Source organism: Callorhinus ursinus, unplaced genomic scaffold (genome assembly GCF_003265705.2).
Source record: "Callorhinus ursinus isolate GAN/ISIS: 27379988/994484 unplaced genomic scaffold, GSC_fseal_2.0 scaffold28, whole genome shotgun sequence".
Classification (NCBI taxonomy): Eukaryota; Metazoa; Chordata; class Mammalia; order Carnivora; family Otariidae; genus Callorhinus; species Callorhinus ursinus.
This window is the reverse complement of record NW_027397090.1, coordinates 19402048-19428305: the sequence shown is the minus strand read 5'-3', so window position 1 is coordinate 19428305 and position 26258 is coordinate 19402048. Positions and strand designations below refer to the sequence as shown.

General features: G+C 47.0%; 1 pseudogene; it reads right to left on the bottom strand.

Annotated features, from left to right (window-relative positions):
* Positions 1–10448: 10448 nt before the first annotated feature.
* LOC112838595 (non-selective voltage-gated ion channel VDAC1-like) lies at positions 10449–25679 on the bottom strand (annotated as a pseudogene).
* Positions 25680–26258: the final 579 nt, after the last annotated feature.

Sequence of the window (26258 nt, the reverse complement as noted above, 5' to 3'; positions counted from 1 at the left end):
GGTCGCCGCCAGCAGGAGGGGCAGGTGCTCCAAGAAAGTGGGTGCACGGCGTCCTGGGGCCAAGGGAAGGCCTGTCACTTACACTTAACACAGTGCTGTATGTCAGTTCTATCTCAATATGGAGAGAAAGGACCGCCATGTCTACTGATGGGTGTTACTGTGGTTACTCACATGCTACTGCTCTCCCAACTAACCAACCAGCCAACCACCCAGCATTCTGACCACGACAGCCTCCAGGCACTTGCTAAGCATTTGCAAGTGGTCACGGGGCGGTGGTGTCCTCCAAGCGTGGGGAACTGAATGCGCGGATGGGGTTGTCGTGGTTCCTGTGAGGACTGTGCCTGCTGCCCAACGTGGCGCCTGGGGCAGTCTTTGCCCAGGACCCAGCTTCTCCGTGGGGGCCACACCGTTTCCACCACGGGTTGGCATCAGTGACTGTTCCTGGGAGCTCAGGCTCCTTGTGGCTTCCACTCATGCTCTCTCTCTCTAAAATAAATAAATAAATAAAATAAAATCCAAAAAAAATCCAAAACCATACAGAGATGTTGAGAGTGGACACCCAGACACTTGCCCCTGGATTCTGCGAAAATGTCGAACTTTTGTGTGTGTGTTGGGGGGTGGGGTTTGCCATCTATCTTTGTCTTGATCTACTTCATTTCGTTATTAGTGAAACTTCATACTTTATTTGGATTCTTAAATTTCAATTGTGGTGAAATACACATGGCATAAATTTACCACGTTAATCACTTCTGAGCGTACAGCTCAGTGGTGTTGAGTACATTCACTTTTCAGTGAAATCATCACCACCATCGTGCCCAGAACTTTTTTCTCCTTCCTACCCTGAAACTTTATGCCCTTGGAACAACTACCAAATCCCCCTTCCTCTACGAGCCACCATCTGCTTTCTTTCTCTATGACTGACAGCTCCAGGTGCCTCATCTGGGTGGAAAAATGCAGGATTTCTCCCTCTGTGACTGGCTTCTTCCAGTTAGCATCATGTCTGGCATCCACGTTGTGGCGCGTGTCCAAACTTCCTTCCTTTCTAAGGCTGGATAATTTTCTCTGGCGTAGATGTACCTGGTTTCATCTGTTGATGCACAGACCTCGGAGTGGTGAGGACACATCTCCCTTCTTTATGCCCCTGTGTTTGGTTCTCTATTATGGCCACAAAGGGAACCCGCATGATGACCGACAGCGACATGTTGAAATTAACCCCAGAAAGGACCCGAAAGGGCCTTCTTAGTGTGTTGCTCTTGGGGCCAAGTTGTGACCTTTACATTAAAAAAAAAAAAAAAAAAAGGGAACCTCATGAAGATCCCTCAGGTTGGGGACATCTAGTTGCAGGACTTGGCAGCAGAGTTCTGTCTCCGACCTCACCGGGGTTCACACGCCTCTGTCTACATCTCCCCAGTTCCCAACCCTGTGAGAACGCCTGTCCTGATGCAAGATCCTGCAGACACTCGGAGTGTGTGGGTCTCATGCATGTGGCCGTGCTATGCTGTCGCTCTATCACTGGTAACCTACGAATGGCCTGTGATGTCCTTCTGCCTTGTCTTCTAGATCTGAACTAGAGTGTACAAGTGAGCAAGGGAATCCTGTCTCTCCAGACCATGGGTCCTCCTTGAATGGGGAGACAACACATTGCCACAGTCCCCTCTGCAGAAATTGGTGGACATGGTGCCCAGAACATCACACCAAGGAAGCGGTTGGGTTTGGACCCGTCCGTCCATCTGACTGCGCTGTGGGGCAGGTGCTGCTGGACCTCACGTCCTGCTCTGGGGTGACCCTAGGGAAATGGGCCTCAAGTTTTGGACTTAGATGCCCTGCTCTGGAGTACTGTGTATATCGGGTATGTGTATATATAGCATCCACTGGGGACCATGCTGGGCTGCCCTCCTGCTCCCGGTGGAAACTGGGAGGGAAGCTGAGATTGGAGATTGACCCCCAGGTCTCATCTGTGTGGACACCACAGCCTCCTCTGGCCACCCCGTGTCCTGTGGGACACCCTTAAGTCATAGGATTTCTCTGGTGACTTTTAGGAGTTAGCTGGACAGTTAAGTAGTCAGGGTCCCCAACAAGAAAACATGGAGTCAGGACAGCTAAAATAAAACAGCACTGCTATCCTGTTCTGCAGCTTTGATAGGACCGCACTGACATTCTGTTTGCAGTCTTTGCAGAGATGACTTCTGCAAAATGTCCAAAATAAGACAGCCACAAAAGCATTTGTCAGTATCACGGGCAAGGGGCAATTAAGACCCAAGCCCCCAGATGTCAGCAAAAAAAAAAAAAAAAAAAAAAAAAAAAAAGACCATCAGCATGTAGACATGAACCTAAAAGGTAGACAGATACATAACCAGAGCCCTGACTGGCATGACTCAGTATACCCTGATTGCTTAAGAAAGTTCTGCAAAAGAGCTCCTAAAAACCCCTACACTTAGAAACTCTGTGGGCAGGGGCGCCTGGGTGGCTCTGTTGGTTAAGCGACTGCCTGCGGCTCAGGTCATGATCCTGGAGTCCCGGAATCGAGTCCCACATCGGACTCCCTGCTCAGCAGGGCATCTGCTTCTCCCTCTGACTCTCCCCCCTCTCGTGCTCTCTCTCTCTCTCATTCTCTCTCTCAAATAAATAAATAAAATCTTTAAAAAAAAAAAAAAGAAACTCTGTGGGCAACCCACTTGGGCCCCCCTCCCTCTCCGGGAGCTTTCTACTCTTGTTCAGTAAATTTTGCCCTGCTGCCCACCTTCAATCCTGGAACCAGCCTTGGGGAGTGTCGTGCACATGTGATGGACGCTCGGGGCAACCTCTCCAGGTCTCTGGAATTGCCTGTTGTTCTCGTCTCTCTGGTCCCCTGTCTTGTGAACTGTAGCCACCTTTGTCACCTTGGACTCCCAGCAACGTCTCCAGTTCAGGAAACCCACCAACTTCCTCCCCCTGGGACCGTCTTCCCGGCCTCATGTCTGATAACTCTCTCAGGTCACTCCTTGGAGGACTCACCTTGTTGGTTTTCCATTTCTCAGGTACACTGTTCATTGCCTCAGGTCCAAGGGAGAGAGGCTGAGTAACTTTTCTGAGAACACATAATGTATAAGATGTGGAGCAATGCGAGACTCAGTTCTGTTTCAAGGGCCCACACTTGTAACCTCCACACCACAAAGCCAGTGAAAGGGCAATTTTTTTTAGAGAGAGTGTGAGCAGGGGGCGGGCAGGAACAGAGAGAGAGGGAGAGAGAATCTTAAGAAGCCTCCACACTCAGCACGGAGCTGAATTCGGGACTCAGTCTCACAACCCTGAGATCATGACCTGACCTGAGCCGAAATCAAGAGACGCTTAATCGACGGAGCTACCCCGGTGCCCCAAAAGAGCATTTTTTAAAAGAGAAATGTTACAAGCACATCTCTGTATAAATCCTTGCCCTTGACCAGGATTTTCAGCTTACCTGTGCCAGCGTGGAGCTCATCCTGGCTTCTCACATATGGGATGGAAACTGGATGAAGCAATAACATGTTTCATCGCTTTGAGTGGGTCCCCCAGGCAGCAGGAGGGATATGGCGGTGGGTCTGCATGGGGCAGCAGAGTCGGCCATTGCTGTGAGATCTTGGCAGGCAAGAGGCATGACCTCCACTCCAAGCCTGGAGAAGACCCAGAACACAGCCCCAATCCCCAGCTGTGCTCTAGCCTGGGGTCTGCTCAGAAGTTCAGAAGGCCTGATCCCATTCCTGCGACTTTCTAATTACAGCCAATCTCAGATGAGTTCCATGGGAGAAGGAGGATCCAGGGGAGTCATTTGGAGGACTGTTTTCTCAGTTTCCCTGAGTGCTGGACAACTAGTGCCACTGCAGGAGGAGAGGAGATCAGTTAATTGATGACATATGTTGGTGGCCATAGGGCAGTGGGCTCTGTTCTGCTGGAATCCTTGTCGAGAAGTGTCCATGGAGGTTTCCCAGCTAACCTGGCGTGTGGTGGGAGCACACAGGGTGGGCTGGGGTCTCAGATCTGCCTGGGAAGGAACACTGAGCTGCATTTGAATGGACACAGCTTGGCCTCACCCAGTCCAGGTTTGACGTGCCCCTCTCTTATCCTGCCCTTTTGGAATCCCGGGGCAAGAATGCTCATCCAGGCAGGCAGAGGGCCCAGCGCCATCTGGGGAAGGGCACATCTTCACCCTGGGATAGGTCAGGCTATGCTCACTGGAATGCAGACCTTGTCACGTCCAACATGTGCCCACATCCCCTACCAAGCTCAAACTCAGTTGCCATAAATGGGCAGGGAGCTCATTTTCCCTGGCCTCATCCCAAGACCAGGGCACTGAGTTCCCAAAGTCTAACTTGGCTCAAATATCTTTACCTACTAGGGTTATTTTTCTGCTGCTGTGATGGAATTTGCCATTTTCAACAGCTGCGAGAAATTCAGAATTTATTTCTCTCAGTGGGAAATACCACAGTGAGGTAGATGGTTACTGGAAGCTGTTATTTTTCCATTGTATGGATCCTTAAACAAATGACCATAGTTAATCTTTTAAAGGGCTTGATCTTTTTCTATAGGATGCAATCCATGGAGCAGATAGGTATATAGAAATAGATATCTCTTGTCCATTTAAATTCTGTATTTTTATAGCTTTGAGGCATCATACAAATGGACAAGGAACGTGGCTAGCAGCAACCAAATACAGTTCCAACAGGGAGGTTTATTACTGCCTCTGGAAGTAAATCGTGGCTCATGTTCTGGGCTGAGTTGGCTCCAGGCACGTGAGCTCACTCCATCAGATCTTGCCAGATATAGACTCAGACAGCAGTCATGGCAGAACGTTGACAGAAGCCACAGCTGCTCTTGGGTGTTCACGTCCTTTTCAGAAAGTGGCAAATTCATCTTGGCACTCAGCTCCCTTAAGACAAAGCAGAGGGTTCATCCCTTGCTGATTTCTGGAGGGAAGCTCAGCTGCTATGAAAATACATCCCCAGTTGTATCTGCATTTATAGAATTTTAGGACAAAATTCTACCTTTTTTTTCCCCCCACAAAAACTACCCTCTTCCCTTACCCCATTACATGTCACCCTTTATGGGATTATCAGCAATGATTATTTGATGGCAAGAAGCACTCATAATGACTCATCTTTCTGGTTGTTCTCTGACCTGTAAAGTTTATCAAAGTATCAGAAAGGTTCAGGACTGGGGAATCTGGCTCACCCCCCCACCCCAACCCCACCCTGTCAGCGTCACCACCACCTCCAGGAAGAAAACACAAATCCTTCAGGATGGCTGCTAATCAGACCCTCAGGAAACAATTCTCCATGACCCTGTCAGGTTGCTCCACCCTAAACAGGTTCTGCTCCAGGGAAAGGCTTTCTTGCATCTAACAGAGTCCCTTGCGCTGACATTTGTATATTTTTCTTTCACCTGTTTTTTTAAGTTGAGGTATAATTGACATAGCATCATATTGCTTTCAGGTGTGCAATGCAATAGTCGATATTTGTATATATTTACTGTTTGCAAAGTGTAGGTATAGAATCACAGAGCACTGGTGCTGCAAGGGAGCTCAGTACACAGCTTTGTGATTTAACAGGAGCAGAAGCACAGGCCCAGCAAGGCCAAGTTCCCACAGATGGTTGGGACCAGAGACGCCTGGTCTCCTGGGCCTGAAGAGCATTTCTTTTCACCATATGGAATTCATTTGAAGATACATTTAAATCCCTCCCCAGACTCCATGTCTCAAGTTGAAGATGATCTTTTAGCCTTTCCCAAAACTTCAGATATTTTCTTCTTATTTTCTCCGAGTTCTCTGTACACAGATTAAGTTGTGGTGTGGAGACCATGCTGTTCTCAGAACAAGTAGCAGGCTCTACTATTAGTGTCTAGGATAATATTCTTATCCTTAACAATCCATTAATAAAGCCAAAATATCTCTTGAGCTCTTAATGCACCACATATCAGATAGTGATGTATGCACTGAGTACATAGGAATGAACATGACAGCCCATCCTTCAAGGGCCTTGGAGTTTGAGGGAGATGTTGATAGCTTAGGGGTTGACCAAGGCATGAGGGAGGAGATGTGTTGGGGGGCTTGGAGGGGTGGTTTGGGGCCCAAGAAAGGGTATCATCATGTCTGTGGGGCTTTAAGAGAAACTTTAAGGGGAGTTTTTACAAAAAGTGGGTTTTTTTGGGGCACCTGGGTGGCTCAGTCATTAAGCGTCTGCCTTCAGCTCAAGTCATGATCCCAGGGTCCTGGGATCGAGGCCCGCATCGGGTTCCCTGCTCAGCAGGAAGCCTGCTTCTCCCTCTCCCACTCCCCCTGCTTGTGTTCCCTCTCTCGCTGTCTGTCTGTCTGTCAAATAAATAAACAAAATCTTAAAAAAAAAGTGGGTTTTTTTTTTGCTGGCTCTGGAAGAAGGCACTACTCGGTGGTAAGTGGAGCAACCCATTTTTAGCCTTCCCTACTTGGGTGTTTAAGCACCATTTTTAGCCTTCCAGTATTCAGCAATGTTTAAGCACTAAAGTAATGTGTTTGGCATTACTTACATATGTGTGTGCACCCGTGTGCAGGCACATGTATACCTGTGTGTCTTCAGTAGCATTATTTGGAGTAACAAGATCACATTGGTTTTGGAAAGATCACTTCGATTACAATGTGGAGAATGAATTGAAGGGAGAAGAAAGGAAAATCCATTTAGGCGACTTAAATAATAGTCCAGAAAGAAAGGATGAAGATTTGGATGAGGCAAGGGCCATATCAGGAGAATAATCCACAGGATTCAGTGGCCCCTTGGATACTGAGTGTTGAGGATGAGGGTGAGGGCAGCAGAGGCTTCCAGGGTTGTGCTTTGGATGATGGGGTTGGACGGCTTAATAATAGGTTTGTAGTTCTTCTGTTACATGTTTCAGGGAATGTGGGCAGAATAGGAGGTTTGCAGTGGAAGATGAGGAATCCAACGTCGGCTGTGTTGAACTTGAACAGCTTGGGAGTGTCCAGTTTGCATCATCCTATGGGCAGAGAGACATGTGACTCAGGAGAGCAAGGCAGAAGACCCAGAGAGATAGTATGAGGGGTGGAGTGGAACCAAGCAGTGGCCAGCTGGGTCCAAGGAGACAGTAGGGGGTGAGAACAAGACCCTTCTCCAAGGGTGGGCAAAGGGGACTCATGGAGGAGATGGAGGAGAAATTCCTGGACAGGCAGGAGAACAAGAAGGATGTATATGCTCAGGTTCTGCCTGGTGAGAGGTCCTGTCCTGGCTTGAATGCTGATGGCCAAGATCTCTCTGTGCTCACACAGCCTTTTCTTGGGGCATGTGTGGAGGCAGAGAGTTGGGGGGAGAGGGGTGTGGGTGAGGGGGAAAAGGGAGCGTGAAGAGGAGAGAGAGGGTGAGAGGGAGAGGGAGGGTGAGGGAAAGGAGGGGGAGAGAGGGTGGGAGGAAGGGGGGGGGGGGAGGGGGGGGGGGGGGGAGAAGGGAGTATGGGGCAGAGATGGCTAGAGGGGGAGAGGGAGGAAGCTCTGTGTTCCTATTTGTATACCTTGAGACGTAATTGCCATACAACACTGTGCGAGTCCAGGCGTGCTGTACACTAACTTGAAGCCATTATGCGGTAATATGACCGTCACTGGCGTTAGCCGACACCTCTACTGGGTCACACAGTTTCCGTTTCTTCTAGTGATGGGAACAATTAAGGCTTAGTTTCTCATCACGTTTAATTTTTGTAATAGTTTTTTTGGGGGGAGCCTGTAACCCCTGTACTGTGTCTTAATTACATCTTTAGGACTTATTTATCTAGACACTGCAAGTGTGCATCCTTGAACAACCTCTAAACATTTCGCCATTCCCCACACCCAGCCTTTGTAACCACTCTTCCACTCTGTCTTTTTAAGTTCAGGGTTTTTTTTTTTTTTTTTTTTTTAGATTCCACATACAAGGAATATCATACAGGATTTGTTTTTCTCTGTATGACTTATCTCACTTAACATAATGTCCTCAGGGCTCATTTGTGTTGTTGCAAACGGCAGGGTGTGATTTTCTCATGGCTGAGCAGAATTCCATTATGTGTGTGTGTGTTCTTTATCTATTCACCCACTGATGGACACTTACATTGTTTCTGTATCTTGGTGATTGTGAATAATGCTGCCATAAACATGGGGGTGCAGATGTCTCTTTCATGACCTGTTGTCATTTCCTTTGGGTACGTACCCACAAGTGGGGTTGCTGAGCTGTATGGCAATTCTATTTTTAATTTCTTGAGGAACTTCCACACTGTTCTCTCTAAAGTGGCTGGACTGGTTTACAATCCAAGCCAACAGTGAACAAGCGTTCCCCTTTTTCCACATCCACACCAACACTTATTATCTCTTGTTTTCTTGACAGCCATTCCGATAGGTGTGAGGTGATATTGTGGCTTTGATTTGCATTTCCCTAATGAATGTATCTGTTGGCTTTTCAAGTACCTGTTGGCTGTCTGGATGTCTTCTTTGGAAAAATGTCTATTTAGTTCCTCTGCTCATTGTTTAATCAGATTGTTAGGTTTTCTTGTTATTGAGTTGTATGAGTTCTTTGTAAATTTTGGATCTTAATCTCTTATCTTATACATGGCTTGTAAATATTCTCTCCCACTGTTTAGGTTACCTTTTTATTTTGTTAACTGATTCTTTTGTAGTGCAGAAGATTTGAACTTTGATGTAGCTCCCCTTATTGATTAAGTCCCTTGTTGTTTGTGCTTTTGGAGTCATAACAAAAAAGTCATTGCCAAGACCAATGTCGAGGGGCTTGTCTAGGAGTTTTATGGTATTAGGTCTTCTGTTTAAGTCTCTGGTCCATTGTGAGTTAATGTTTGTGAGTATTGTAAGACAGGGGTCAAATTTCATTTTTTCTCCATGTAGTTAACCAGTTTTCCCAGCACCATTTGTGGTGCTGTTCTTTTCCCAATGGATGTTCTTGGCTCCCTTATCAAATACTAGCTAACCAGACATGCAGGGGTTTAATTTTGGGCTCTTTGCTCTGCTCCATTATCTACAGGTCTGTTTTTATGCCAGTACCATGCTGTCTTAATTATTATAGCTTTGTAGCAGCGTGAAATCGGGAAGTGTGATGCCTCCACCTTTGTTCTTTTTGTGATGGCCTTGGCTATTTGGCGTCTTTTGTGGTTCCATACAAATTTTAGGATTGTTTATTCTATTCCTGTGAAAAATGCTGTTGCAATTTTGATAGGGATGGCAATGAATTTATAGCTAGCTTTGGGTAGCATGGACTTTTAATAATATTAACTCTTCCAATCCATGAGTCATTTGTTTGTGTCTTTGATTTCTTTCAACCAAGTCTTGTAGTTTCCATTGTATTGATCTTTCACTTCCGTGGTTAAATTTATTTCCAGGTATTTTATTGCTTTTAATGCTACTGTAAATGGGGTAGTTTTATTTTTTTCAGATATTTCATTGTTAGTGTATAGAAATGCAAATTGTTTTTGTGTATTGATTTTACAGCCTGCAGTTTTACTGAATTCATTGATTAGATCCAACAGTTTTTTAGTTGAGTCTGGGATTTTCAATATACAAGATCACATCATTTGAAAACAATGCCAGATTTCCAGTTGGAATATCTTTTACTTCTTTGTCTTGCTTGATTGCTGTAGATGGGACTTCCAGTACCATGTTGAGTAGGAGGGGTGAGAGTGGCCATCCTGAGGCTCTCCTCCAGTTTTAATATTTTATTCAAGTTTTATTTTAAGTGATGATAATTTAAGCATTTGAAGGAGGAGGGTCTAATTCCAAACAAAAGGGAAGACTAAAATGAACCCATTAAACTTCTAAAAAGCCAGTTGAGTGGTGATCATGCAACAGAAGTCTGATTTAGATCCCAAGGGTTGTCACCGTGTGACTACAGTGACACACTCTTCCCATCTTGCAGCTGGAACTCTTGGCAGCTGCGTCAGACTCTGGTGCAAAGGCAGTAGATCCATAAGAGGGAGAATTAAGTCCTGAGTCATGGCCTTCATCACGTCCACCCTCTCTACCCCAAAACAGCACAGAGGAAACAGCTACTTTCCCTGATGACCACTTTGAGGAGGATGGAGGAAGAGGTGGTGATGTAGGGTAGAAAGAGGTCATGAAGATTCCGTCTAAAAACTCCTTTCAGAGGAGTTTGTGCCCAGCATCAAACGATGAGCCTCACCTCATTCAGGGCAGGAAACCCAGTTTGATTCTCAGAAAGTCACAATTTCATTCATTTACTCAATACAGATTTAAAAGTGCCTATGTGTTATCAGCTTCCACTGGCAGCCATTTCTCTAAAAAAGAAACCTGAGCTCTTTAGACTGGCCACCAAGTTCCCCCTAAGACTACAGGTGAAAGGATGTTTTTGGAGTCGTATTTCTAATGTACCTTTGTAACCTTCAAGCTAAATCATCTTTAACCTGGAGGTCTAACATGATGTTCAACAAAATTGCATCCCGGACATACAATATTAAAAGGTACACTAAGTTCCAAAGTTAGGTATGCTGCAAAATAGTTTTAAACTGAACAACTGTCTGGTATTCATTGATGCTTGAAATTCCAGTCCCAGACCAGCCTGGTGTCCACTGGCATTGACATTTTTGCTTCCTGGCAGAGCTGATGGCATCAGTTTGATACCTGGCTTTAGGATCTGAATATATCCTAGACCTATCAGGCTGGAATCATTCCCTTTGGCCAAGAAGCAGGTATCAGGGTCGATCTGATACTTGGCTGCTATTCCAAAGTGAGTGTTACCATTTCCTGCTGTTCATTTGAGATTGACAGAGGTTTCCAACTTCCTATTCACCTTCTGGCAAAAGGAGCCGCCGAACTCTGTCCTGTCATTAACATTGATGTGAGGCTGGAATTCATCAGTCTTGTAGCCAACTGCAAAGTTGCTCTGGGTCACTTGGGACTCTGTGGTCTCAAAATTCATCTGCTGGCCAGCCAGCCAGCCAGCCCTGGTAACTAAGCACACAGCACCCTGAATTGAAGGCTTGGTGTTGTGGTCGTTCAGGTTGATGTGCTTCTGCCTATATTCTGCCTCAAATTTCGCATCTCCCACCCCACCACCCCCAGGGTTAGGCGAGCCAGGTAAGTCAAAGGTCAGCTTCAGTCCATGTGCAAGCTGATCTAACACAGTAATTTCAGTGCCTAGGCATGTGGTCGGGTTCCATTTCTCTGTAATATGGTACAGATTTTTTTCCAGACTGTATGAGTTTTTGTGAATTGTGTCTTTTAAGGAATTTGGTCCATTTTTATAAGATAATAAATTTAGGGCTGGAGAGTTGTTCGTGGTATTCCTTTGTATCCTTTTCATGTCCATAGGATCTGTAGTGATGGCCCTTCTTTTATTTCTGATAATAGTAATTTGTGTCCTTTTTTTTTTTTTTTTTGGTAACTTGGCTAGAGGTTTGTCAATTTTATTGATCTTTTCAAAGAACCAGCTTTTCGTTTTGTTGATTTTCTTTATTGATTGCCTCTGTCCAATTTTATAAATTTCTGCTCTAATTTTGCAATTCCTTTCCTTCTTACTAGTTTGGATTTAATTTTCTCTTTTCTTTCCAGTTTTCTAAGGTGGAGGCTTAGATGATTGATTTAGATCTTTCTTCTTTTATAATGTAGCTTTCAACAATATGAATTTTCCTCCAAACACTGTTTTCCCTGCAACCTGCAAATTATGATAAGTTGTATTTTATTTAGTTAAAATATGAAAAAATTTCTCTTACGACTTCTCTGATCCATTTGCCATTTAGTAGTGTGTTTTTTAATCACTGAGCATTTGGGGATTTTCCAGCTACCCTTCTGTTACTGATTTCTAGTTCATTACATTGTGGTCAGAAAACAAATATATGATGTGTTTTATGACTCAGAATGTGGTCTATCTTGATGCATGTTCTATTTGAGCCTGAGAAAGATGTATATTCTTCTGTTGTTGGTAAAATATTCTTTAAATGTCATTTAGATCCAGTTGATTGATGGTGTCGTTCAGTTCAACTGTGTCCTTATTGATTTTCTGCACGTTGGATCTGTCCATTACCGACAGTGGCATGCTGGCCTCCAACAGCAATAGTGGACTCATTCATTTCTCCTTTTAATTCTAGTAGTTTTTTCTTCATGTATTTTGACTCTCTGTTTTTAGGTACACGTACATTAAAGATTATTGTGTCTTCTTGGAGAATTGACCACTTTATTATCATATAATGAATGCCCTTCTTTATCCTGATAATTTTACTTGCTCTGACATCTGCTTTGTCTGAAATTAATATTGCTACTCCAACTTTCTTTTTTTTTTGTTAAAGACTTTATTTAGTTATTTTTCAGAGAGAGAGAGAGCACAAGCAGGGAGAGCAGCAGGCAGAGGGAGAAGCAGGCTCCCCACTGAGCAGGGAGCCTGATGGGGGACTTGATCCCAGGACCCCAGGATCATGACCTGAGCTGAAGGCAGATGCTTAACTGACTGAGCCACCCAGGTGTCTGCTTCTCCAACTTTCTTTTGATGAGCGTTAGCATGGTTTCTCTTTATCCACCCCTCACTTTTATTTTATTTTTTTGGGAGAAAGAGAGAGTTTGAACAGGGATGGGGAGAGGCAGAGGGAGAGAGAGAATCTTAAGCAGGCTCCATGCCCAGTGTGGAGCCCCACATGGGGCTCACTCTCACAACCCTGAGATCATGACCTGAGCTGAAATCAACAGTCCGGTGCTTAACAGACTGAGTCACCCAGGCGCCCCAGCCCCCTCACTTTTATTTGATCTGTGTCTTTGTATTTAGAGCGGGTTTCTTTTAGACAACATGTAGTTGGGTCTTATTTTTAAAATCCGTCTGACAGTACTTTATTTGGTATATTTTGATCGTGGATGTTTAAAAGGGTAATTTATATAGTTTGATTAACATTGGCCATATTTGTTTCTGTTTTAATTTGTTGCTTTTGTTCTTTGTTTTTTTGTCTTCCATTCTTTTTCTTCATTCTCTGTTTTTTTTTAAAGATTAATTTATTTATTTTAGAGCGAGAGAGAAAGCACATGAGTGGGGGGAGGGGCAGAGGAGAGGGAGAGAAAGAGAAAGAATCCTCAAGCAGACTCCCTGTCTGCTACACTCCATGTGATTGGTCACATGATAGATGTTTGCTACATACTTGTTGCCTAAATGAATGCATGGATCAGTAGGAATTGAAAATAGAGACATTTGAGAAGCTTGGCCATGACTAGAAGTAGGTATGTGGTGCCTGGAGGGGAGATAGTTTTGAGGGAGTTGTTTTTTTTTTTTTTAATTGAACACATTTATAGGATGTGGTGAGGAAACCGCTGGAGTGAGAACATTAAAAAATCTATATTACTACGTGGCTGTGTTCACCATCTTTGTTTTTGGCAATGGTGTGACTCTGGCCCTAAGTCAGCCTGTGGTTCCCTTCATCCCGAGCTCTTTCCTTTCACATCTGTCTGCTTAGTGTCTCTACAGTAGGTGTTTATGGGAAAATAGATTCTTTTTTACAATGCTTTTTTGAGATAAAATTCACATACCATAAAATTTCACTTGTTTTAAGTGTACAGCCCCAGTGATTTTTAGTGTATTTATAGAGTTGTGCAACTATCACCACTATTACCCAATTTTAGAACATTTCCAGTGCCTCAGAAGGGTCCCTTGTGGCTGTGTGCAGTCCTCCCCGCCCGTTGCCCCTAGTGTCTGGCAAGCATGGGTCCACTTTCTGTGCTCGTGGAGTTTAGGTTTTGTGCTCGCTGAGGGAGCTCGAGCGTGGTTCCATGTTCCTTCTCAGGCAGAGCTGAGACCCCAGCCCACCCTGTGTGCTCCCACCATAAGCCAGGTTAGCTGGGAAACCTCAGTGGGCCCTTCTCGACAAGGATGCCCGCTAGAATAAAGCCCACTACCCTAAGGCAACCAACATATGTCGTAAATTAGCTTATCTTGGGGCTTCTAGGTGACTCAGTCAGTTAAGTGTCCAGCTCTTCATTTCAGCTCAGGTCATGGTGTCAGGGTCGTGAGATCGAGCCCCGCATTGGGCTCTGTGTTGGGCGCGGAGCCTGCTTAAGATTCTCTCTCTCCCTCTGCCCCTCCTCCACATCCCCCTGCTTGCATGCTCTCTCTCTCTAAAAAAAAGAAAAAATCAGCTTATCTCCTCTCTTCCTACAGGGCACTAGCTATGGAGCATTCTAGGGAAAACAGAAAAACAGTCCTTCAGATCACTTGTCTGTAGGCTAAATCCTGGTTAAGAGGGGCCTTAATGAGAAAGCATACGGGGAATAAGATCAGGCCTTCAGAGACTTCTGAACCAGTCATTATTTTAACAGGTCATTACAAGCTGCCTCTCCACGCCCTGGTACTCTGCATCAGGTACTGTGCGGCACTAAGGATGCAGGATTCCTACCCTGGAGGAGCCCATAGCCTCTCAGGGTTGCTGATGACAGGCTTGCCCACGACATTGTCATACAGGAAGGTAACAGACCTCCAGGTGGTGGGAGGACTCTCCTTCTTGGATGTCTCACTGGGAGGAGAGCTCTGTGGTCCTAGAAAATTAAGCAGGCTGGGGGCTACCAGGCAGACATTGTCCCAATCTGTGCTCTTCTGGGGAAGATTATTTTAAATTTCTCCCAACATATTTGTTCATGGAAGCCAAAGATCAGCGTTTTATTAGGAGGGAGCTGTAGTAAGCTGGAATGAGTCTCATCTTCAGTGGTGTGATCTTGCTCAGGAAGTGGACCTCCAGATGGTCTTGGACTCCTTGGTGAACCACCAGAAACACCAGTTCATTTAGTGAAACATACAAGTTAGGAATGTGTATTTGCATACCGTGAAGTAATCTCAGGCACGTGTGAAAACACATCACGAAATACCACAAGGCATTTCATGGAATGTCCTGCTGTGTCTGGTTTTTCTAACAGTCATTTGCTATTCATTCGTTCATTTTCTGCCAGCTCTTGTTGGATAATTGGTACCAGGTTGCAGATTTTAGGAAAAATCTAGGATTAAAAACTCAAAATTGGGAAAATTCTATCCAATATTTGTGTATGCATACGAAGGGGCAAAACATCGGCACCATTTAGTTTTATCAGCAGGACACCTCGTTCAGGGCAGGGAGAGGGGGCAGGGTTTGAGAACCACGCACTACAAGTCGCTGGGGAGGATTGTGTAGGAGTTCTCTTCAAATAGCAGAAGCCCTTCTTTGTCGACTGCCTGCTGGCCGTTCCTTACCCCTTGCCTTGGGGAGCTGCATCCCTGCCTCTTGCTGCCTCACTCTGCGATGGGCGCCCTGGGGGAGCCCAGTCGGCTAAGAGTTCTGGACCCAGTTGGTGCACCGTTACCTGGTGGCAAAGATCTCTTTTGTTTTATTTTCCTTATCTGCAAAATAGAAATGATAATATTCCCTTGCTGATGTCTCAGTTTTTCCCATGAAAGTCAAGTATTAATGAATAAATATAAAGAATCATTAATTGTTTTCCTTGGGGATTGTGTAGTCATGATTCCGTCTCTCCCTGGATGGATTCCTGATGGCTGCCTCCATGATGGTCCCCGGTGGCCCCACCTTGTGGGATTCATGCCCCGTGTGTCAGCCTCTCATAGTTGGATTGTCCTGTGTGTCCAGAGTGTGGCAGGCATGATGTCATGCCACTTGAGATTAGTCTATACCAGGCACCAGTGTGGCTCTGTCCTCTGGGGGAGCCAGCTGCCTTGTGGCCACCAGCCATCCTGTGGACCATCCCGCCTGATGAGGCCTCTGGCCAGCAGCCATCTGACTGACTTCGAAGTGGCTGTTGCCTAGAGGTAGATGTTGCAGCCTTTCATGCCTTCAGATGACCGCAGCCCTGGTCACTGCTTTGCTGGAATCTACAGAGATCCGAAGCCAAAGAGACGCGGCTGAGTCGTTCCAAGCCTCCTGACTCTCTGAGTTAATAAACACTTGCTGGTTTCCTGCTCTGATCTGGGGTAACTTGTTATGCAGCGTTAGGTAACTGATACAGTCCTCAAATAGAAAAATGTGTGTATTTGCCCATAGAACCTGTGCTGGTCACTTGGAGGCTACTCAGTTTAACCAACACTCGAGAACAAAAGTGAAAGCGAATGATGGAATGGCGAGAAGGTAGAATATAGACGTGCCTGTGAAGGTTTATTTCCCACTGAGGCCGTCTGTCCTGCACAAATGCCCAGAACGACACCATAGGTACCTTCCACCAGCTTCCGTGACCTGCCAGCAGATGTGTTTCCAGCCTGACAGCCCAAGCCGTGGTTCCTCTGGAGGAGGACTGCCGGCACCTCTCCTGTACAGTGCGGCCCTGCGTGCCACCCTCTGGTCATGGCAGCCTCTGGAGGGACAGGGACACCAGGAGCCCAAACGCGAGAAGCTATAACGTCAGTGTGAGGAGGTCATCCTGTCTTCCCAGACAGCCTCCCTCCGCGCCTTCCTGTGTCTGCGCGTGCTGTTCGTCGCGCTGTCAGCCGGCTCCGGTCACTGCCCTGCTGACCCCAAGGGGCTGACAAACAGGTGGCTGTCCCAGGGGTATGGCCATGGCAGCTGTCTTCATGGCATGGCTGGAGCTTGCAGCTCCTGGGATGTGCAGCTGGCCTGAAGTGGATACAAGGGAAGGACGGCAGCAGCGGACACAGGCTGAGCCCACGAGAGCAGACGGGACACTCGGCCATCCTCGTTGACTCTGCCCTTGCTGGCATGCCCGTCCTGTGGAAGTCAGGGCCTCTCACCAGGGAGCTACACACACACCTCTGGGGAAGGTGGGCCATAGCCGGAGCCCACAAGGGGTTGGCAGGTGAGGGCCACGGGTGAGCTGCTGCAGCAGGGGGTCCTGTCTGTGGGGCCCTGACCAGCAACACGCTGGACACGCAGTTCAGTGAGAGGTAGTCCGGCCTGGCCGTCGCCGCCCTACAGAGCCACCACACCTGGTCCCAAACACATCACACCACTCAGGGCCAGACAGAAGGAGCCCACTAAAGAAACACTTTGTTGTTACTTGTACTATAAGACCGGTAGTGGAAGGTTTGGTGTCAGGCCTCTTTTCTGTTCCTAAAAATTATTGAGGACCCCACAGATTTTTGTTTATGCAGGTTATGGCTACAGATATTCATCCTAAAAATGAAAGAAATTGAAAACTATTTATTTATAAGTGAGAATAATAAACCATTACATGCTATTATAAATGACATCTTTTAATAAAAATATCTATATTTTCCAAAATTAAAAAAATCTGATGGGAGAAGAGGGACATTGTTTTACACTTTGAAATGCAGTGGGCAGGCTGGAGACCTGGCAGCCGGGGATGTGGGTCTGAGCCATAGGCCCTGAGAGCCAGAGCGCAGAGAGGCACATGCTGGTCCAGGGGCAGGAGGAGACCATGTCCCGGCTCAGCAGTCAGGCACAGAGGGAGTTACTCCCCTTTCTGCCCTATCCAGGCCTCTGTGGATGGGCTGAGTCCCACCCTCACTGCTTTACTCAGTGTGCAGGTTCAGGTGTGAATCGCCCAGAATAGTGTTTAACCACATACCTGGGCGCCTGTGGTCCAGGCAGGGGACGTGTAAGATTGGCCATCACACCCCAAGAGTGAGACAGAGCTTGTCCCGGTCTGTGGCTCCTGAAAACCCCTGTCCTGGCCTAGAACTGTTGTAAGAGAGCCTGAGCCCATGTGGGGGTAGGAGGAGCTCCACGTGGAGGAGGAGCACCACGTGGAGGAGGAGCACCATATGGACTGGTGCCTGGAGTGGAGACCAAGGCCGAGGAGGACAGTCCTGGCTCCCTGTGCCTCCAGATCAAATCCTGGGGCTCCCCCAGTCGGCAGCTCCACCGACCACACCTTCTTTACCTTTTCATTTGTCGGTGGACAAACAACTTTGGTTATTTCCATATCTTGGATTGTGAATAATTCTGCAATGAACATGGGAGTGCAAATATCTCTTCTAGATCTTATTTTCATTTCCTGTGGATATGGACCCAGAACGGGATTGCTGGATCCTATCTAGTTCTATTTTTCACTTTTTGAGGAAACTCCATACTGTTCTCCAGAGTGGCTGCACCAGTTTGCATTCCCACCAACAGTGCACACAGGCTCCCATTTCTCTGCATCCTTACCAACACCTATTGTTTCTTGTCTTTTGTGATGATGGCTGTTCTTCTGACAGGTGTGATATCTCATTATGGCTTTGATTTGCATTGTGAAGATGAGTGATGTTGAGCATCATTTCATGTGTCTGTTGGCCATCTGTACATCTTCTTTGGAAAAAATGACTATTCAGTACCTCTGTTTTAAATGAGATTTTTTTTTTTGCTTTTGAGTTATTTAAAATATTTTGGATGTTAACCCCTTGTCAGATATATGATTTGCAAATATCTTCTCCCATTCAGTAGGTTGCCTTTTCATTTTGTTGATAGTTTCCTTTGCTGTGCAGAAGCCTTTAAGTTTTGCTTATTTTTATGTTCCTTTTGTATTTGGTGTCAAATCCAAAAAATCATTGTCAAGGAGCTTACCCCTTATATTTTCTTCTAGGAGTTTTTATGGTGTTAGGTCTCATGTTCAAATATTTAATCCATCTTACTTGACTTTCTGCATATGATTTAAATAGGGGTCTAGTTTCATTCATTTCCGTGTGGCTGTCCGGTTTCCCCAGTACCATTTACTGAAGAGACGGTCTTTCCCTCCTTGTATATTTTGTTTCCTTGTCATAGATTAGTTGGCCATATAGCGTGGGTGTTTTCTGGGCTCTTGATTTTCTGTTCCATTGGTCTGTGTGTCTGTTTTTATGCCAATACCAACCTGTTTTGATTACTTCAGTTTTGTAATATAGTTTGGATCAGGAAGTGTGATGCCTCCAGCTTTGCTCTTCTTTCTCAGCATTGTGTTGGCTCTTTGGGGTCTTTTGTGCTTCCATACAATTAGTAGGCATTTCAGTCCATATCCTATGAGAAATAGTAATCCTTAAAGCAGGGATTACTTTAGGCAACTCAGATTTTCAGAAAAAAATCACTCTGGCTTCAAGGTGGAGAAGAGCCTGGTGGGGCTTCAGAAGGGGAGTCAGGACACTGGGATACATTTCTGAGTGAGAGGTGAGCCTAGTTTGTGCTGGGGTCAGAGAGGGTGGGGAAGAGGCAGCTGATCTGAGCTAGTCAATGTACACAAGGTCTGCATCCTATTAGACCAATCACCAAGATCATGTACATCCCTCTCTCGGGGGAGTATTGTTTTCACAGAGTGAATACATTTCTTATTGATGTGCTCATAAATGGAGTTTCTTCCTCAGAATTCTGAGCATTGCACACAGTGCCCTAGAAAGGGAGGCTGTTTATTAACTTGTTCCTGGCAAAGATGTTAGCCACCACTCTCTCCTGCCCAAGAATTCCCCTAAAACACACAGCAATGAGAACCCACACTCCAAGGCTCTGTTCAGTAGCTCTGGAATCAGCCAGAGGAGCTTTGTTCAAAGACGCATTTCTGGGCCCAGCCCCCAGGGTTTCTGATGCAGCACGTGTAGGGGAGAGCCTGAGGTTTCTCATCTGTCAAGTCCCAGGGACCACGGTGTGAGAACCGTGAGTTAGAGGACGTGTAGCCAAGAGGTGAACTCATGGATGCGGCACAAAGCACGGCCTGTTTCGGTGCCGTGAGTCAGGCAAGTGTCTCACCTGGCCATGCCCTGCTCTCCTCACCTGGGTCTTGATGAGGAGCAGAACGAAGCACCAGGAGAGGCACGAAGTGAATGTAGGTACGTCTCTATGAGAAAGGAAGTGCATCTTATGTTCCTGGAATGTGCCACAGTTCTCAGTGTGAAGTGGGACAGAGAGCACTTCCAGTTCGTTCTTGGAAAACGCTAGTCAGATTCGCAGGGGAGATTTCCCGTCAAAGCCTGCGAGGGACCCCCAGCTCTCCTCCTTCTCCACCTCCTCAGTTCTGGAAAATTCCTGGTGGGACTGAGCATTAGGCAGTTGTCTGTCTCTCCTTGTCCCTCAGCTCCCTACCACCAGTGCCTGTCCCCAGACAGGGCGGCATGCTGGGGACCAGCAGTGATGGGGGGCAGAGTGCTGATGCACTCATGTCCATCGCTGGCTGCTCTGGGAGTTTCCCCAGGTTGCACAAGGCATGGGATTTCCGAAACAGATGGAAGATCTGTGTCTGCTGGCAGTTGGCTGACCTCAGAGACAGTCGTGATGTGTCAAGAGGAGGCATGGGAAGGAGACAACCCGTGGGAGACCCTGCCATCCGGGTGCTGGATCCCCCCAGATTCCTTAGCAATAAGCAATGTGTGGCTCATAAACACGTTCCACTTCCGAAATTCCCACGGATAAAGGCGTGAGTGCTCTTTACCTGGAGCTTGCACATCGAGTCTAGTAGTTTCCCAGAGTAACCCAAGGGATTGGAGTGGAGGGAAAATGGAACCAGAAGGAGAGCTACCGTTCGATCCAGCAATTGCACTACTGGGTATTTACCACAAAGATACAAATGTAGGGATCCGAAGGGGTATGTGCACCCCTATGTTTATAGCAGCAATATCCACAACAGCCAAACTGTGGAAAGAGCCAAGATGCCCATCGACAGATGAATGGATAAAGAAGAGGTGGTATATATACACAATGGAATATTATGCAGCCATCAAAAGGAATGAGATCTTGCCATTTGCAACGACGTGGATGGAACTGGAGGCAGTTATGCTGAGTGAAATAAGTCAATCAGAGAAAGACATGTATCATAGGACCTCACTGATATGAGGAATTCTTAATCTCAGGAAACAAACTGAGGGTTGCTGGAGTGGTCGGGGGTGGGAGGGATGGGGTGGCTGGGTGATAGACATTGGGGAGGGTATGTGCTACGGTGAGCGCTGTGAATTGTGCAAGACTGTTGAATCACAGATCTGTACTTCTGAAACAAATAATGCAACATATTTTAAGAGAAAAGAAAAAGAAGATAACAGGAGAGGAAGAAAAGGGGAGTATGTCAGAGGGGGAGACGAACCATGAGAGACGATGGACTCTGAAAAACAAACTGAGGGTTCTAGAGGGGAGGGGGTGGGGGGATGGGTTAGCCTGGTGATGGGTATTAAAGAGGGCACATTCTGCGTGGAGCACTGGGTGTTATGAACAAACAATGAATCATGGAACACTGCACCAAAAACTAATGATGTAATATATGGTGATTAACATAACAATAAAAATTTAAATTCCAAAAAAAAAAAAAAAGAAGGCGAGTCAGCTTTTGCCCGATCCACACGTCGGTCAGCCTGCACGTGCGGGTTAAGTCTGCGGAGGCAGGACACAGTCAATCCAGGCCCCAAAGAACAGTGAAACCCGGGCCATGGGCCGTGGGAGAAAAAGTGGGCTCAGTAATCAGGAGGTCTTCTTGACCCTGAGGTTGAGCCCAGGGCAGGGCAAATGCACACCTTGACCTTATCCTCTCTTTGGGTGATGTCCAAACATCACAGATCCTCTCTGGAGGGACCCTCAGCACACAATGTTCAACATTTGCTGAGTTCACACAATGGCAGCATCTGTAAAGCGTGGCACAGCTCCAGCCTGGAGGAGTCGTGGGTCTTGCATTTGGGGATGTGGGGAGGCCAGTCCAGCAACAGTTCATCTCAAGCTCAGAAGAGGAGCCCCTGGGAATTCACACATTGTTTGTTCATGTCTCCGTGTCATGAGCCAGCCTGGGGGATGCCCCAGCCCAGGAAATGAATATATCGTGTGCACAGGTAAATGGTGTTCATGGTTACCGATGCACCGACAGACTGGAGCTTCTGGGGGGGCACTGACCCAGCATTTCCCTGAGAGTACAGGGTTGCAACATGAGCACCCATGGGACTGCAGGTGCTCACAGGGCATCCTGGACATTGATGCTGGCCTGGGGGCGGTCCCTGAGCTGGTCATCTCTGGCTGTCCTTGATTTGTGTCCCAACGGGCCATTCAGCCAGTAAATATTCACTGAACACCCACTCTGAGCCAGAAGTGTGTAAGTGCATGGAACGCCTCCATGAGCAAAAAGGCAAAGATGCCTACCTTCTGACGGGGACACGGGTAGTTATGATAAACGCAAGCACACGGGTCATCATCACATGCTGTCAGGCTGTTCTGGGTGCCAAGGTGGGAATGAGCGGGGGCAGGACGCGCTAGATTAACCACCAGGGGGCAGCCTCCTCCAGGCTAGCCTGCGTTCCTCCTCGCTGTGCTGGTCCCTAAGACCGCGGGGCCCAGAGTGGAGCCCAAGCTCCGTGTCTCTCCCGATACAGGCCGGGACACCAGAGGGCCCTGGAAAGGGGCGTAGGAAGTGCAGAGTCCTGCTTGACTGCCTGCCCCAGCCCTCAACAAGCAGCTCCCAACCCCGGATACCCAATCTGAGGGCGGCCCTGGGTGGGGCAGGCAAACCAACCTTCAAAGCCTAGCCTGTCCTTTTTGGGAAAGTGGGAACCAGAAATAAGCAACCGTTCTCTTGTAAGTTTTTAAAACCATATCATCAGCTGCTCTTTTAAACTCCCCCCAAGTTTGGGTAGTTAATAACAAAAACACTAAGCATATTTAAACACTTTCCAGTACAGTTGAAGATCTGGAATCAAACTTTAAAAGTAAAGTAACTTTGAAATGAGGTAAAAGTCAGAACAATCAGTGAGGATCTTGATGAGAAAAGTACGTCCCCAGGCTGGGATGATGCTGAACATTTTGCCACCAAGAACATTTCAAAGGAGGCAATTAGCAACAAGTTGCATCTACGGGTGTTTAAATAAGAGACGGGCAAGGTTAATTGTCCCCATTCGCACAATTGCATTTCTCGGCTCGCCTGGCAAAGGCCCTCCCTCGAAATCTTCTTTTTCTGGTAGTGGTTCCCTTTGCTCTGCATGGCCCAGGCATCTCACCGTGGGCAGAGCTGCTTTACTGTCCTACTTTAATCCTCAAACTGCATTGATTTGTAATGTCCTGGAGTCGGTTTTCTGTGAAACCCTATTTTCTTCATACAAAGCATACAAAGCAGTGCTAACTTCAAACATCTACAGAGTTGTTTCTCCAAGGAGGAGCACACGCTGGAAAGAAAAATGAAAGTTTCACCGGGTGAGGTCACAGTGGCACCTGGGGCTCACGCTGCAGAAGCATTGTCTTATCCAGGACGGTCCCCGGACGTCCAGCTACGAAGCGGTGTCTGCGCGGTGTGCTCTGGGGAGAGAGGGTGGTTTCTGAGGGATCAGCACAACGGGGGACTTGCTGTTGTCTCGTGAACCCAATGGGAGACAAGATGGGAAGGTAAACACACACACGTTTTGAAATCAGTGCATTAATGGATCATGTCATAATGCTGCTTTTCAAACTTCTCTTTTTTGTTTTTTGCTTGTCTTCTCTGCTCGTCCCTCCCGAGACCCATCCACGCGTCCCGCACAGGTGTAGTGACCCCATGGCACGCGGCTCTCTGTGCACGCATGGGTGCACTCAGGGGGCGCTCACCTCGCAGGTGCTTACCCACGTGCTTGTGCACAGGGGAGGGGGCTGCACTGCATTGTTCTGAAAGCGGGGTAGTAAAATGCTCTGTTCTGGTTGGTCTTCCATGAACCTGAATTTATTTGGCCCCCTTTAAAAAGCATTTAATTGAGCTCCACCTTTGGTCACTATGAACAGTGCATCAGTAAGTACTTGTGTCCTTGCATTTAAAAAACACTATTTTTTTTTAGAGCAGTTTTAGGTTTATAGCAAAGTTAAGAAGGTGCAGGGATTTCCTGCATTACCCCTGCCCACCCCCGGCACCCACCATCAACATCCCCACCAGATGGTGCATTTGTTACACTGAATGGATCTGCATGGATGCATCATCATCACCCAGGTGCATGGCTCACGTCAGGGTCATGCTTGGTGGTGTGTGTTCTGTGGGTTGGGACACATGTATGATGATGTGTATTTGGCCCTACAGTGTCATACAGCGTAGATGCAGTGCCCTAAAAATCCCCTGTGCTCCACCTGCTCACCCCCCGTCCCAGCTCCTGGAAACCACTGACCTCTCTACTGGCTCCAGGGTTTTTCCTTCTCCAGAATGTCAGAGCATTGAAATCATAGACGCCCTTGTATTTTTATTTCTATGGGGTAAATGAAGGGTAGATATGGAAGTTTTAGTTTTGATTTTCAATTGCTCTTTGCTCATCTTTATCCGCTGTAGATGCTGGAAAGGTAAAAAACCTACCTGGTAAGGCGTCACAGCTGGAATGGCCAATAGACCGAGCCTACGGAGACGAGCCTCTTCTGACACTACCTTCTTCCTGCTTGAAGTGCAGTTGGTGCTGAGCCGGGCACAGAGTCAGGAGAGAGGGAGCTGGCTGTGTAAGTCAGCCATTAGCTCAGCGAGTGTTAACTGAGCATCTACTATGTTCTGGTAGGAGGTTTGAAGGACACAGAGACACAGATACAGATGGAGATGCTAGAGAACAAAGGGACATGTGTGAGTGGTTTGTAGGATGGTGCCAGGTGCCACGAGGCCGTGATAGACCAGAGCGACCGTGGTCTGGGTCAGGCGTGCTCACACAGGCCTAACAAGGACCTGAAATGGGAAGAGGGAAGAGCCTTCTAGGCACAAAGAGCACTGTAGAGGTGGGCAGGAGCCTGGTCTGCTTCTTGGAATGGAGAGAAGCCAGCGTGGCCAACGGCCAGTGCCGGAGACACAGGAGGGGCCAGGCCAGATGCGGCCTTGCTGTTCCTTCAAGGCTTTTGAACTCGGGGGTGAGGAATGGATGTTCGGGTTGATAGTTTCATGATGTAGCTTTCCCCCATTTTTTTAAGTTTATTGTCAAACAGCATAGTGATAAAAATCACTTCATCTACTTTTTTCCAGATTTGCCTGATTATCTTTTTAGATTCTAGAAGTGACTCAAAACGGATGCCTATTAAAGTTTTGCCACCTGTTCCCAAGCTGTCACCCCCAGCTGCTGTGGGGCAGACACCCCCCCCCCAAAGGTGGCAGGGCTGGGCCTTGCCTGGACCCCGTCAACCCCGCGTGGTTGGTCTTTTAAGCACTCCCAGTCCATTGGGTGGGAAATAAGATTTCATTATTTCTTGCACTTCTTTTACTGGGCTTGTGGCTGAATTTCCCTGTGATGCTACAACATCACGGAACCCTTGTTTCACTTTAGGGGTTTATATTTTCTTAAAATGAGCTGTGGGATTGAATAATAGGGATAGAGAATGGATTTAGGGCTTTCGGCCTTTAGAAACACCGCTTCCGCCGGTAGCCGCATGAATTGCTCCTCTCTACAGACGTAAGATACCCCTGGAGTGCTTGAGTCCTACGTTCCACGGTGACCTAGTGATGACATTGAAGAGTGTCAGTCGGGAAGGTGTCTTCAGACGTGAGCTGTGTGGCCATTGGTCTCCTTGTAGGGGTACAGTGAGGAGCAGAGGACGTGTGCAGAGACCCTGGCACGACACTCTTGCTTTAAAAAATGTTTCCACCAAAAGCTGGGCTTCTTTCCTACTATTTGTTCTCAGGATATTTCTATGGAGATCTATAAACCGATGAGCCAGGAGCCCCAATACACTGAAGGAAAAAATTGTAGCCCTGTGTTTTTAAAACACAGGCACGTCATCAGCACAAGCACGATGAGGTAACAGATGTGGGAAAATGTGTAATTCATTATGAATTCTGTGCTTCTCATGGGGAGGAAGGTGAAGGCAGGAACCGCACTGCCCACCATGCTGTGGGCACTTACTTACCCAGTGCCGGGCACTGTGCAGCGGGCACCCGAGTGCATGTTCACTCTCCATCACCCCCTGAGGTGGACCATGCAGTTTACACTGTGGAAACCGGTCATAAATCTGGAAACTGGGAAGCGCCAGTATGAATGCCTGGATAAGCCAGCGCTCTGGCACCTTGTGTATTCCCGATTCCCTCTGTTGACAGTCGCTCACGGCCACCCGAAGTACCAAGTGGTCAGTACAAACCCAAACCTTCAGTGTATACATATACTGACAAACAGCAGCTAAGAGAAACAAGAAGGGTTTTTGAGAAAAGAAATCCATTCTTTTTTCTCAAGAAAAGTGCTTCTATTCTTTTGCGGTTTTACAGAAAAACCATTGCCCCCAAAACAGCATTCTTTAAATACTGAAATGAATGTTGATTGGATTGCATGGGATTTCCATGGTAGGAGCGCACATGTGACCTTGGGGCCCATAAAGAATGTTTGTGCATGGTGAGTCCTGCAGGCTCATGACACTTCACCCTCTGTGCTCTGAGCACCGAGAGGCGTGCGTAGGAGGACCACATCTGCATCCTCACACGGGAGCTACTCCCTGCATCGATCTCTCCTGGGCCTGTCAGTTTGCATCTGGGC